A 12822-nucleotide genomic window follows, 5' to 3' on the forward strand; every position below is an offset into this window, starting at 1 on the left:
TCTTTAATTTTCCTGGCAGAGGCAGCTTTTACAGACTGAGTTTACAAAGCAAAGCTAAAGACATGTGACACCTCCATGAGAAACATTGCACAACTGAACATGTTGCCCACTTTCTGTCCTGCTCTATTTCATATTTAATATTCTGCTGTACAGCAAGCACAGAGAGAATATTCATTCAACATCTAACCTGTGTGTGTGTGTGGACTAGGTGTTATAGCAAGGCTTGTTACTTATTCATGAGCTGTGCTGTTTAATTATGGCGGACGAACATGAGAGAACATCACTTCAGTAAACATTCAGCTACATTAGAATAACATGGAACCCTGGCGTTTGTGTGTGTGTGTGTGTGTGTGTGTGTGTGTGTTTGTGATGAGGGTAAGATCACTGCTTTGGTAAATATGGAACTCTGTTTGTGTGCATGAGACATACTGTAATTAACATAAGAGAAGAAGAAAACCAGTCGTGGAAAGTATATAGTTAAGTAGCCTATATTTACTCAAGTCCTGTAGTTAAGTACTATTTTGAGGTACTTGTACTTGAGTATTTAAATTTTCTACCACTTTTTCCTTCTCCAGTACATGTAAGAGGTAAATACTATATGTTTTACAGTTTTAGTTATTTCAATACAAAATATTATTAATAAAAAATGATGATGTATTATTGTCAGTCATTAAAACAAACTCACCAGTGAAAGTAAAAGTAAAAGCCAACCCCAGGTGTTTAGGCCTATATTTGCGTTTTTTTGGTAGTGTGTCTTGCATGCTGCTTTGTATGAGCACTGTGGGGGGTTCACGCCCATAAATGAACATAAGATCGTTCCCCAACAAGATGGATGAGCTGTCGGCGCTGACTCGCCATCAGAGGGAGTACCGGCAGAGCAGCGTGCTGGTGTTTACCGAGACATGGCTGAACGCGGAAGTACCGGACACGATCGCCACGCTGGATGGATTCCAGCTCATCAGACACGACAGGACAGCGGACAGTGGTAAGAGGAAAGGAGGGGGGCTGGCTGTGTTTGTGAATGATAGATGGTGTAACTCTGGGCACATCACTATCAAGGAACAGCATTGCTGCAGGGACATTGAGCTGCTGGCTGTTGGCATGAGACCATATTATCTACCCAGGGAGTTTTCTCATGTCATTATGGTAGCAGTGTATGTCCCCCTGTCTGCAAAGGCTGAGTCTGCTTGTGACATTCTCCACTCTGTTACAAGTAGGCTGCAATCTCACCAACCCCCACTCCTCCCCCCACCTCATCACCTCCACCCCCCAGCACACAGCCCCCCTGCTCCAGCTTATCCTTCACTACCTGTCAGGTGAGAGATCAGCTGAGGAGGATAAAGACGAGGAAGACTGCGGGTCCAGATGGCATCAGCTCCAGGCTCCTGAAGTCCTGCGCAGACCAACTGTGCAGGATAGTTGAAACCATCTTCAACCTGAGCCTGAGGCTGGGGAGAGTACCACAGCTGTGGAAGACATCCTGCGTGGTACCTGTGCCCAAGACTCTGCACCCCAAGGACTTCAGCAGCTTCAGACCGGTGGCATTAACATCGCACCTCATGAAGACTCTGGAGCGCCTGGTCCTGTCTCGTCTCCGCCCCGCAGTAGGCCCTTCAATGGACCTGCTGCAGTTTGCCTACCAGCCTGGTATTGGGGTGGACGACGCCGTCATCTTCCGCCTGCATAGAGCTCTTTCTCACCTGGAGAAGCCTGGAAGCTCTGTGAGAATCATGTTCTTTGATTTCTCCAGCGCTTTCAACACCATACAGCCTGCACTGAGGGACAAACTGGAGCACATAGGGGTGGCTAATCACCTCACATCCTGGATCCTGGACTACCTCACGGACCGGCCGCAGTATGTCAGGACCCAGGATTGTGTATCGGACTTGGTTGTCTGCAGTACGGGGGCCCTGCAGGGGACGGTGCTAGCACCGTTCCTCTTCACCCTCTACACTGCAGACTTTTCATACGACACCCCCATCTGTCATCTGCAGAAGTTCTCTGAGGACTCTGCCATAGTCGGCCACATCACAGATGGGAACGACAGGGAGTACAGAGAACTGAACCAGGACTTTGTTGACTGGTGCCTGAGGAACCACCTTCAGATCAACGCGGGGAAAACCAAAGAGCTGGTGGTGGATTTCCGCAGGCGCAGACTCCTCCCCCCAACACTGGTGAACATCCAGGGAAAGGATATTGAGATGGTGACAGTACCTGGGTGTTCATCTTAACAATAAACTGGACTGGACTGATCACATAACAGCACTGTACAAGAAAGGCCAAAGCTGATGAGGCGGCTCAGGTCTTTTGGAGTGCAGGGAGCGCTCCTGAAGACCTTCTTTGACACTGTGGTGGCATCAGCCATCTTTTACGGAGTGGTCGCTGGGGCAGCAGCGTCTCGGCTGCAGATAGGAAGAGACTGGACAAGCTGATCAAGAAGGCCAGCTCTGTCGTGGGATGCTATCTGGACTCTGTGCAGGTGGTGGGAGAAAGGAGGATGACAGCCAAGCTGTCATCTCTGAGGACTAATGACTCCCATCCTCTGCAGGAGGAGATAAAAGCTCTGGAGAGCCCCTTCAGCGATAGACTGATTCACCCAAAGTGTGTGAAGGAACGCTATCGCAGGTCCTTCCTGCCTGCTGCTGTCAGGCTACATAACCAGCACTGCTCACAGTAAACTGCACCATGGACACTTTAGGGACACTATGAACACCTTATGGACATCATAATAAGCATAACTGTCCCCCATGTTGTTGTTGTTTATTTGCACATACAATATTCACTTTGCACTAAATATGCTCACTTTAATTCATTGCTCACTTTTTATTCACTGCTCATTATTATTATTATTATTATTTATTGCTGTTTCTTGTATTTTTGTACTCTTTTTGCATGCCTACATTTTCCGTTTTTAAATTTTGAAATCTTTAATCTGACTCTTTCCCCTTGACTGCTGTAACACTGGAATTTCTCAATTGTGGGATCAATAAAGGTGTATCTTATCTTATAAACCACCAAATACAGCCACTTTGTTAGTGGAATTAAACGTCAAACTATGACACTATCCAACGTTAGAGACGGCGGGTCAATTTACGCTCAAGAATTTCACAGGAAATGTACAGTTTCCAATTCACCCTTCGCTAAGGCCTGCCCCCCTTAGTTACTGTTGCTAAGTCCGACAAACTTTCGGTTTCAGAGCTAGACTGGCATGGCGCTCCCACTGTCGCTAACTGTACTCCCTGGAGAAATACTCTAAAATTTTTGGAAAAACAAAAAATTTCAGACAGAAGCAGACAGAAGGGTCTACAATATGCATTTGAAGGATATATTCAGGATGTCAGACTGACATAGCAACAAAATCAAGGTAACAAAATAAAGATTGAAGCTAAAGCCTACAGATCACAGAGTAGAAGTGAACCATCACATCACTGCTGATCGCCACAGAAGACAATGAATATAAAGGGAAACTTTGCTGATATACCAGCTGTATGGCATCACAGTGTGTTCAGATGAACAGTGTTTAGCTTCACCCCCGTGCCGCTCCCATCACCCAGACTGGCAGCTGGACTGTCGCGGGGGCTGCGGAAGAAGTCAAACAATGTTCATCTGCACACAGTGCGTTGACACACAGCTGGTTGAATATCAGCAAAGTTTCCCTGCTTCCCTTCACTGGCTCCTGTACAGCTGGGCTGGTCTTTTTTCACTGTTATAATCATTAAAAGCAAAAGCAGCATGTGTATACATTCAGTAGGCTGTATCTTCAATAGCTAGCTAGCTAACCCTACACTTTTCAGGGTCTGATTTTGGTTTTGGAACAGGGAAGAAACATGTATTTTTTTCCAGCCTCTCCAAGTAACGAGTATCATTAACACACAACGTGCCCCAGGCACAACATTTAGCTCCAAACCCACAAAACCAGCCTGAAAATGAAGGAAATCTGAAATGACTGCATTAGAGTCAATGGAGCACAGCTGTGTTGTTGTCGGACCCTGGTCTGAGCCATCCTGATGCTACGTTATGATTGGCCAGTCTGCATCTGGGGGCGGGACTTAAAGAAGGATAAATTATTACATGTATACAGTTTCTTTTCAAAATAAACTTAAAACATAGGTAAACCACTTTGTTCTTAGGTTTACTTCTTTAAATTTAGCCAACAAAAGCATGTGGTTGGGTTTAGAAAAAAAAAAACATCATGGTTTTGCTAAAAATAAGTACGTTTGTTACGAATGTAACAATTTTAAATATTACTAATTTAATATTTAGGGCTGTCCACTGTTCAGTGTTTCAATTTGCTGCCGTCTTGGGGACAAAAAAATGCAGTGTTAGCTAATCCATGGACCACAATGCCAAATGTGTTATGGCTAAAATTCCTTGGCAAAATTTACCAAAATAAAAGTTAACTTGACAGATTCTGCCAGGAAAGTGCTGCCAACTGAACTAAAAACGGAGCTTAATCTTGCGGCCATTTATGGGCCGGAGCTGGAGGAGCTATATTCTTCAAAATAAAAGCCCATATAAGATTTTACAGGGATTTATAGTAACCTGGAAACAGAGATGGCTAGCTGCTCTGTACACTCAAACACAGAATCAGAATCTGTCAGGGGCTCTTGGAAAATGGAGGGAAAACAGGAGGGCAATGCAGGCTTCTCCAAAATAAAAGAAAAAATTATCAGGATGAATATTACAAAGCTTTTATTGTAAAATCATTAAAAGAGCCAACATATTTAGACCACTGTAGATCTCTGTCATGGCTTAAAGCTGATGATACATACTTTTTATATTTCAGAGTGCCTCGATTGCCTTCCTGTTTATAATAACCAGTTCATGATGTAGCACCACAACATCACACTGCTACGTTTGTCTCCATTTGAAGCTCACCGCTTTGAATTTTTATATGACTCATTTGCATATTTTTGTGTGCTCCTCCTGCATTTTATGGTGATGACACAAGCAGATAATTTAGCATTAAACTGCAGACGGCTGGGAGGGTGCAGAGGAGCAGACGGGTCTGGCTGTCAAATATTTTAGAGTAATTAAAGTGAACAGGTTGAAACGAACAGTGTGCCTCAGGCCCTCCTCTCTCTTCTGGGAGGCTGAGAATTGACTGACAGAACAAAATAAATAAATAAATAAAACCCTATCACCGGTCGCCCTCTGACCCTCGCCTCCTTCATCCTCCCATTTCTCCTCCTATGAAATGAGACTGCAGACTCGGTGAAGTGAAGGAGGCCAAAATTAGACTTTTTGTTTGAGGTCTGATGAAACAAACATGACCTGAATGTAAATATTAGTTTCCTAACATGAGCCAAGAACGTCCTCACAGTTCAGTGTTGGCCTGTACTTTAAACAATCATCAGCTGTTTTCTGTCTTATGTTGAACTGCTCTGCTGATACATATCAATAAAGATTATTTCAGATAATAGTCAGCTAAGAGAGAGGGGAGGATTAATTTGTTCAAATACTGATTAAGTGCTCTTTTATATATTTCATAGACTTTAGTTTCTGTTTTGTCCCTACCAATTATGCTTGTTTTCATGAAAAAATTAAATTAGATTCAGGGAAGAAGAGATGGAGAAACATGAAGACAGAGGGAGAAACTACCGCCTGAAAACCAGATGAATCTGCAGCTGATGTTGAATTTTCTCTGCAGATGCATCCGGTCGAATCACAACTGTTTATCTGATATGGGGCAGGTTCTATATCATGACTTGCGCTCTATTTGTACTCACAAAATATGTTATGATGTAATTTTTGCATCAAGCACCATTGTGCGGGAAACACAACAGCTAGCATAAACCAGCTTAGTGAAGAGGAATGCCATCGAGGCATTTTTGATGGCTGTAGCTGATGTGCAAATTTCTGTACAAGTGTTACTTTCAAATTCACTTGTTCAAAGACGTGGATGCTCCATCATCATAGCTCATCTCTTGGCACTTGTGATGCACAAGTCAGGGTTATGAGCCAATCCAACCCGCAAACAAACATATGCGGGTCATTCCTACTATTCGGTGCCATTTGAGTCCCCATGACATAGTATGGCATATTTTGTGTAAAAATGGGCTAATACTTATTTCTAAAAGCTTGACTTACATGGTGAACCGCCCTCTACAATAGAATACAATGATATGTACGTAGGATTAATTAAATTTAAAATAATTACCCTAATTTTAGGACAAGTAGGCTAAACTGCCATGTCCCCAATCACGTTTGCTCAACTTAAGGTACAAATATAAGTAATAGAAATCAAACAAATTCTACATTTTTCATTAATTTTGTATAGCCTCATTTATAATATTCCTCACAAAATGTTATTTTTTGTTATTAATACATTTTTACTGCTTAAATTTTTTAAAATATGTTGTGTCCCTGAGTTGACTGTCCCCCCTGTTACTCTGATGCAAAGATCCCTGAACACGCCCCCTGATTCTTTATCTAGTCACATGACACAGGAAGTAGCTTACATTTTTGGAGGGAAAATTAAATACAAGAAGCAAAGTAAGTACCACTCTTTAATCAACCTTTTTTCCAATGTTTTAGATTGCTTGACTGATGTGGTAAAGCATAACATGTCCACCCTGTTATGCTTATTTATTGTGGTCGATACCGATCATTTGTGGTAATTTTGAAAATATGGTTAAGAAATATGTTAAAAATCTTCCTTGGCTGTCACCAAGGGCTAGCTTGTTTTTCATCACATGAGTAGTAATGGAAAACTTAAGCATAAAATGTCCCCCCTGTTACTGTTTTGCACAGTAACAGGGGAAATGTGTACCTACAGAAACAGCAAGCTCCACGTCCATAGCGACCGCTCCACCGAAAACGCCGTCTTGTCAATGTGAAAAAATTTTTTTTTTCCAGCGGATGTCTTAGTTACAACATGATTTAGCTAACTGGAGTAGTTTCATGTCGTATCCGACAACGGGAGGCTTTTAACAGATGACGTCCTGATGTTAGCTTTGCTAACTGTCCCTGCCAGTTGCAGCCACTGATGCTTTCTAGACATTGTGATTTCCCATAATTGAATAAATACCACACACAGCAACACAAAACTGCTTTGCTAGCTCAATCATGTTGTAACTAAGATATCTGCTGGAAAAAAATATTTTATTCACGGACCGTTTATTGAGTTATTACCTTATTTTTATACAGTCTATGGTTATTACAGACACCGCTAATGGCTAACGTTAACAGCTAACGGTTAGCCCAGCTAATCTATGATAACCATGTTAGTTACAAAACGTGCACACAGAAATAGTAATGTTTGTCCAATCATTGTGTTTATAGACTTAACAAACATCAGATTAGTCTACACGGTGATATAGTGATGTGAAAAATGTGACATATAGCTCAACTCTGCTGGTTTTCTACTCGAAGTATTTGTAAACAACACGGCAATTCCCTGGGGGCACCAGCGGAAGTGAAGGGTGTGAGCGATCGCCGAGGCCCCTGCACTTCCGTTAGTCGAAAAACTCCGGGCTGTGCCTCCAGAGGTAAAGGAAGAAAAAGAAAATGTTTTTTTTTTTAATTTTTTTTTTTTTGGGTGAGTGAGTGAGTGAGTGAGTGAATTTGTTTACAGTCACATTGTGTAAATAAATAAATATATAAATAGGGGAGTTTCGGGAGTTAATAAAGGGATGGTCTTACAACCACAGGTATAAAGCACAACTCACTTTAATGTGATAATTAACTAATGTTTATAATTTCAATGTTCAGGTAAATGTTGAATACATTTACTGTCATTAATGAAATGTGTTGATATGAGGTCCACCCTGTTACTCTTCTGTCCACTCTGTTACCTGTGTGTTTTTTGATAATAATTAAATAAAAATAACAAATACTAAGCATTCCTTTGTGTTTGCTTGCAGTGTATGAACTGGCAAAATGAAATCATTTGCAAATAAAAGCAAATTCCATTTAAATTACCTTTAATTCGAAAAGAAATGTGTTGAAATGACATTGTGACTTAAAATAGAGCAAGACTTTTTGTAAATATACTTGTTTGTGAATATTTGTCAAAATAAATATTTCAAGGGTAAATCAAGGGACATTGTAACTCTTAGAAAATGGAACTATTACAATCCTTGTGCATTCAAAACATGTATTAACAGAGATGAGAATGTCCCATAACAGGGTGGACATTTGGTCTCTGTAACATTCAAAGAATTTGGTCAAAATTATTAGACCATAATATCCTGAGCTGGACCAATATAGTTTTCTTATAGTTTAATAAGTCCTCATTCAGATAAAATAATAAAATCATGGAAAATTTAACTTTTTTTTGGTAAAGTAAACCAGGCTGAAATGGCACCGAATAGTAGGAATGACCCATGCGTTAATCACTGACCAGAGGCCAACCCGCAAACTGGTAAACAGAGTTGAAAGTTTCTGGTAATAATCAATCTACATGATGATCACTATCTTTTAAGTGGTTGCGTTTTAAAGGGATACTTTAGATTTTATTGGAGTGGGGTTGTATGAGGTCCTATCCATGGTCAGTGTATTACCTACAGTAGATGTCAGTCAGCTTGCCCCCAGTTTGGAGAAGCAGACAGAAGCACCACCACGGAAACTAATCAGTGTATTGTCAGAAAGTGATTTCCAACGGGGAACTGAAGCTGTTATATCGCTCTCTTCAAAGCCATACTCCATTGAGAAAAACTGCGATTTAACATCTCTGAACACAGGAGCTGCAGGTCTACTGCTGCCTCAGACAGTTAGTTTGTGTTATTGTGTGACTTTGGTGTTTTAAAGGGTTACTTTAGATTAACCAAAATCACACAATAACACAAAATAACTAACTGATTGAGGCAGCAGTAGACCAGAAGCTCCTGTGTTCAGTGAGCTAAAATTACTGTTTTTCTCAGTGGAGCCTAGTGACTTTGAAGAGAGCATAGATGGGGAACTGAAGCCGTTAACAGTTTCACCATCAAAACAGATTGTCTGATGTAAAGGAAAGGTGGTGAGAATATTCTAAATATAACATACACTTAATACAGATACTTATTTTTTGGGTGGCTCAAATTCTGTTGCCGACCCCGTTCACAGCATGGCAACCCATGGTAGCAGTGGTGAGGCCTAGCAGCCTTACTACAACCAAAATTAGCTACAGCCAACATAGGTAAAATACCCCAAGAGTCAGCAAGAGCTGGGGTGGAAAATGACTCACAGGTGGATTACACGGTAACAGACATTGGAACGGACACGACTATGCATTGGATCTGTGACTCAGTGAAGGATAGGGGCATGGACCTATCCACCAGGGCTAGAATTAGCAACACTCAGGGCAAGGCGAGCGCAAGAGGACAAAAGTAGCACAGTCGAGAACAAGATGCTTCAGGTTTGTCTTTGCGGCTAGCAGAAAGTAACATCAATAAAAGCCCTCAGAACTCATCAAGGAAAGAAGAAGTATGTGGCAAAGAAAGGGCAGAGTAGCCGCATTGATCAGTACTTCCTAAGAAGTCAGTCGAGTCAGTCGGATGAAGTCCAGCAGCAGGTAGAAAACCACAGTTCGCAGGATATCAGTAACACTGCCACTGAGGAGGAGGAGGAGGAGGAGGAGGAGGGGGTAGTAAGAGAGGATGCAGGTGACACTGAGGTCAGTATGCCAGTCAGAGAGAGAACCATGGAGCAAAAGGTTAGAGTTAGATGGCCTAGGGCAAATGACAGAGATTTGTCAGTAATCTTAAGCAGGCTTAGAGGAAATGCAATAGAAAAGTTAGAAAAGATGGGAGATATAATTTACTCATATGGTGCAGAGAGGTTTGGGGTGCATGCAACCTGATCTCACAGAAATACGTGAAATGACCACGACCTCTTAACATCGCATTCCGTGGTGGCAGCACGTAATGGGTTGAAATTACGAGCTGCCACCACGAAAAAAATGGCAATGTAAAGTCAATTAGGATCCTCTCCCATGGTGGACACACGGATTCCCTGATTCAATTACGTCACGTCAACCTCGTTTTCCTCAATGATATCTTTAACATTCCTGTATACACCCAAAAACGCCGAAGTGTCCTTGATAACTCAACAATATGGCAGGTTAATGTCAAGGCCATAAAATAAAATAAATGTATTTTGCCAGCATTTGAGAGCATGAAGCTTTAAGAGCATTGTGCTGTGGGCGGATGGGGCGCGTTCCACTACTGTTTTGTAACTACTGTCTGCCGTCTGTGGGCTTCATTCCGTTTCAGATTGCCGTCCGTCTGCCGTAACCGAATCCAAACGCCACTAATAAATAAATAAATAAGAAGAGAACATTAAGGCTGAGCATGGCGCCACAGAACCAGCGGTTGCCCCACTGGTTTTACCTCCGACCGTGGCAGCTGTCACACAAACCGCTGCTGAAAATTATACATTTTGATACAGGTAGGCTATATACATATTGCAAAACTCTGTAAAAGTACACCAAAGCATATTTTCATTTCCATATATTTATTTGAAAACGAAACCATTCATACGGTCAATAAAAAACATTCTATTAGTAATAAAAAACAAATGTAATCTCAATGTGACCGCGCCAGCCGGCGGGACTGTGGCTTAACCACTTTCAATGTTCATTCATTCATTCATTCATTCATTCAATCGCGTGTTCAATGTGTGTGAGTATCAATAAAAAAAAAAGTTTCCAGTAATTATTTCGGTGTTTATTTCTTTTATTCTTCCGTTTTTTTTTAATTAAAATGCGTAATATAGCCAACAATATTATAGACCAAATGTTAATCTAATTATTATTGTAGAATGTATTTAGTAAATCACCCCTCTCAACTGGAGGCAACAAAAAAACGAAACAAAAAAAAAGGCATTATAAAAAGCCAACAAATAGTGTTAATTAATTGACATGAGACATTGGAGAGGTTGTCTCCTATTCTATAGTCTGTAATATTTTTATTATTTTATCATAACTTCTCGGAAAGTACTCAAAAGTAGAACATGCTAAAAGTAAATACAATAATAGACTAAATAGTATCTAAGCAATAATAAAGTGTCTAAACAATAATAAATATTATCTAAGTTATCTACTGTATTAGGCTGCCATTCCACTCTGTAAATAGATTTTAAAATTTCAATATAATTTTAATATTATTTTTGCTTATTTCATGATTGTTATTATTGGTTTTACTTTTTAGTAGTATTGTATTATCTTAGGATGACTCAGTAACTATCTACAGCAAAAAAGATAAAAAAAACAAGCAAAGAAACAAACAAAACTCATTTCATACACTGGGCCTTCAAAGTGCTCTCTGAAACTACACCTGGCATGGCTTGTGTCCAAAAAATGAAAAAATCAAAACTTTGTCATAGAGCTAAACCAAATACATCATTGGAAAGGTCTCAACCTGGAGAGTAACATATGTCAGTATGAAGATTCTACATGGCTCCTGCTTTCAGCCATTGACCTTTGAACCTTGACGTCAGTGCATTTTTGAGGGCGTATAACTCAGCAACAAAAGGGGGTACAGACATGGGACCAACTGTTATAGAGAGCTCTTGACCTCAACTATCATGTGAGTGTAGTCAACAACTGGGGGTGCTGTCAGATATGGGTAAAATATGGATAAAATTAATTTCCACCCATTTAGAAATTAGATATTTAAAATCTGCTTACACAAGTGTGTTTACCATCCCCTTAAAGTCCACAGTGTACTCTCAATTCAGTGTTTACAACTTCCAAATCTAGGAAAAACACTTAGATTTTTTAAAAACTACAATTCTGATTTGCAAAGTAGGGCTCTAAATAGAGTTGTAAAAAGATATATCTACTGAATATATCTAATATCTAGTAAAGCCGAACTAGTAAACACACTGCATCTAGATGAACTATGTTAAGAAAAAGTAAAGATGTCAGCTAATTTTCAATATTTTAGCTAATACACTAGAAACGGCGTTTTTGGGACAGTAGGTATGTTTTCGGCTTGCTGTAAAATAGGTTCGTAAAAAGATAGATCTACTGAATATATCTAATATCTAGTAAAGCCGAATTAGTTATTACACTGCATCTAGATGAACTATGTTAAGAAAAAAAGCAAGGATGTTGGCTAATCGTAGTTATTTTAGATAGTACTCTAAAAAAGGCGTTTTTGGGACAGTAGGTTTATAGCTGCTTGTTGTAAAATAGAGTCGTAAAAAGATACATCTACTGAATATATCAAATGTCTACTAAAGCTGAACTAGTAATGACACTGCACCTAGATGAAATATGTTAAGAAAAAGTAGGCATGATGGTTAATTTCAGATATTTTAGCAAGTTCTCTAGAAACGACATTTTTGGGACTGAATATTTGAATAGGCTATAACAAATATCTAGTACAGCCGAACTATCACGTTATTATCATTATTATTATTATTGGTGGGAAATTATAACGGAGGAATATATTTGCTGTTTTAATATCAAGAACACTTCCGCGTTTTGTTTTTATACAGGAATGTTAAAGATATCATTGAGGAAAACGAGGTTGACATGACATAAGTGAATCAGGGAATCTGTGTGTCTACCACGGGAGAGGACCCTAATTGACTTTACATTGGCATTGTTTTCGTGGTGGCAGCACGTAATTTCAACCCATTACGTGCTGCCACCACGGTGTTAAGAGGTCGTGGTCATTTCACGTATTTCTGTGAGATAAGGTTGGGTGCATGAGAGAAAGAGGGGTGAGAGGGTACAGTCAGGTAAGTCTAGGCGGCAAAGAGAAACAGAGAAGTTAGTTAAGGGAAGGAGACCGTTAAGAAAGCAGTGGAAAAAGGCTACAGAAGAAGAAAGGGAGGGAATTAATGTGGTGCAAGAGGAGTTGAGAAGCAGGCTAGCAGTTCTTAGAAGGGCAC

At 40.3% G+C, this 12822-nt stretch overlaps 1 protein-coding gene across 1 annotated transcript in view; it reads right to left on the minus strand.

Moving 5' to 3' along the window:
* The window catches only part of xylb (xylulokinase homolog (H. influenzae)), a 195252-nt gene that overhangs the window by 29136 nt on the left and 153294 nt on the right, over positions 1-12822 (minus strand). The gene's annotated exons all lie outside the window — the stretch shown is intronic.

Source organism: Epinephelus lanceolatus, chromosome 20 (genome assembly GCF_041903045.1).
Source record: "Epinephelus lanceolatus isolate andai-2023 chromosome 20, ASM4190304v1, whole genome shotgun sequence".
Lineage (NCBI taxonomy): Eukaryota > Metazoa > Chordata > Actinopteri > Perciformes > Serranidae > Epinephelus > Epinephelus lanceolatus.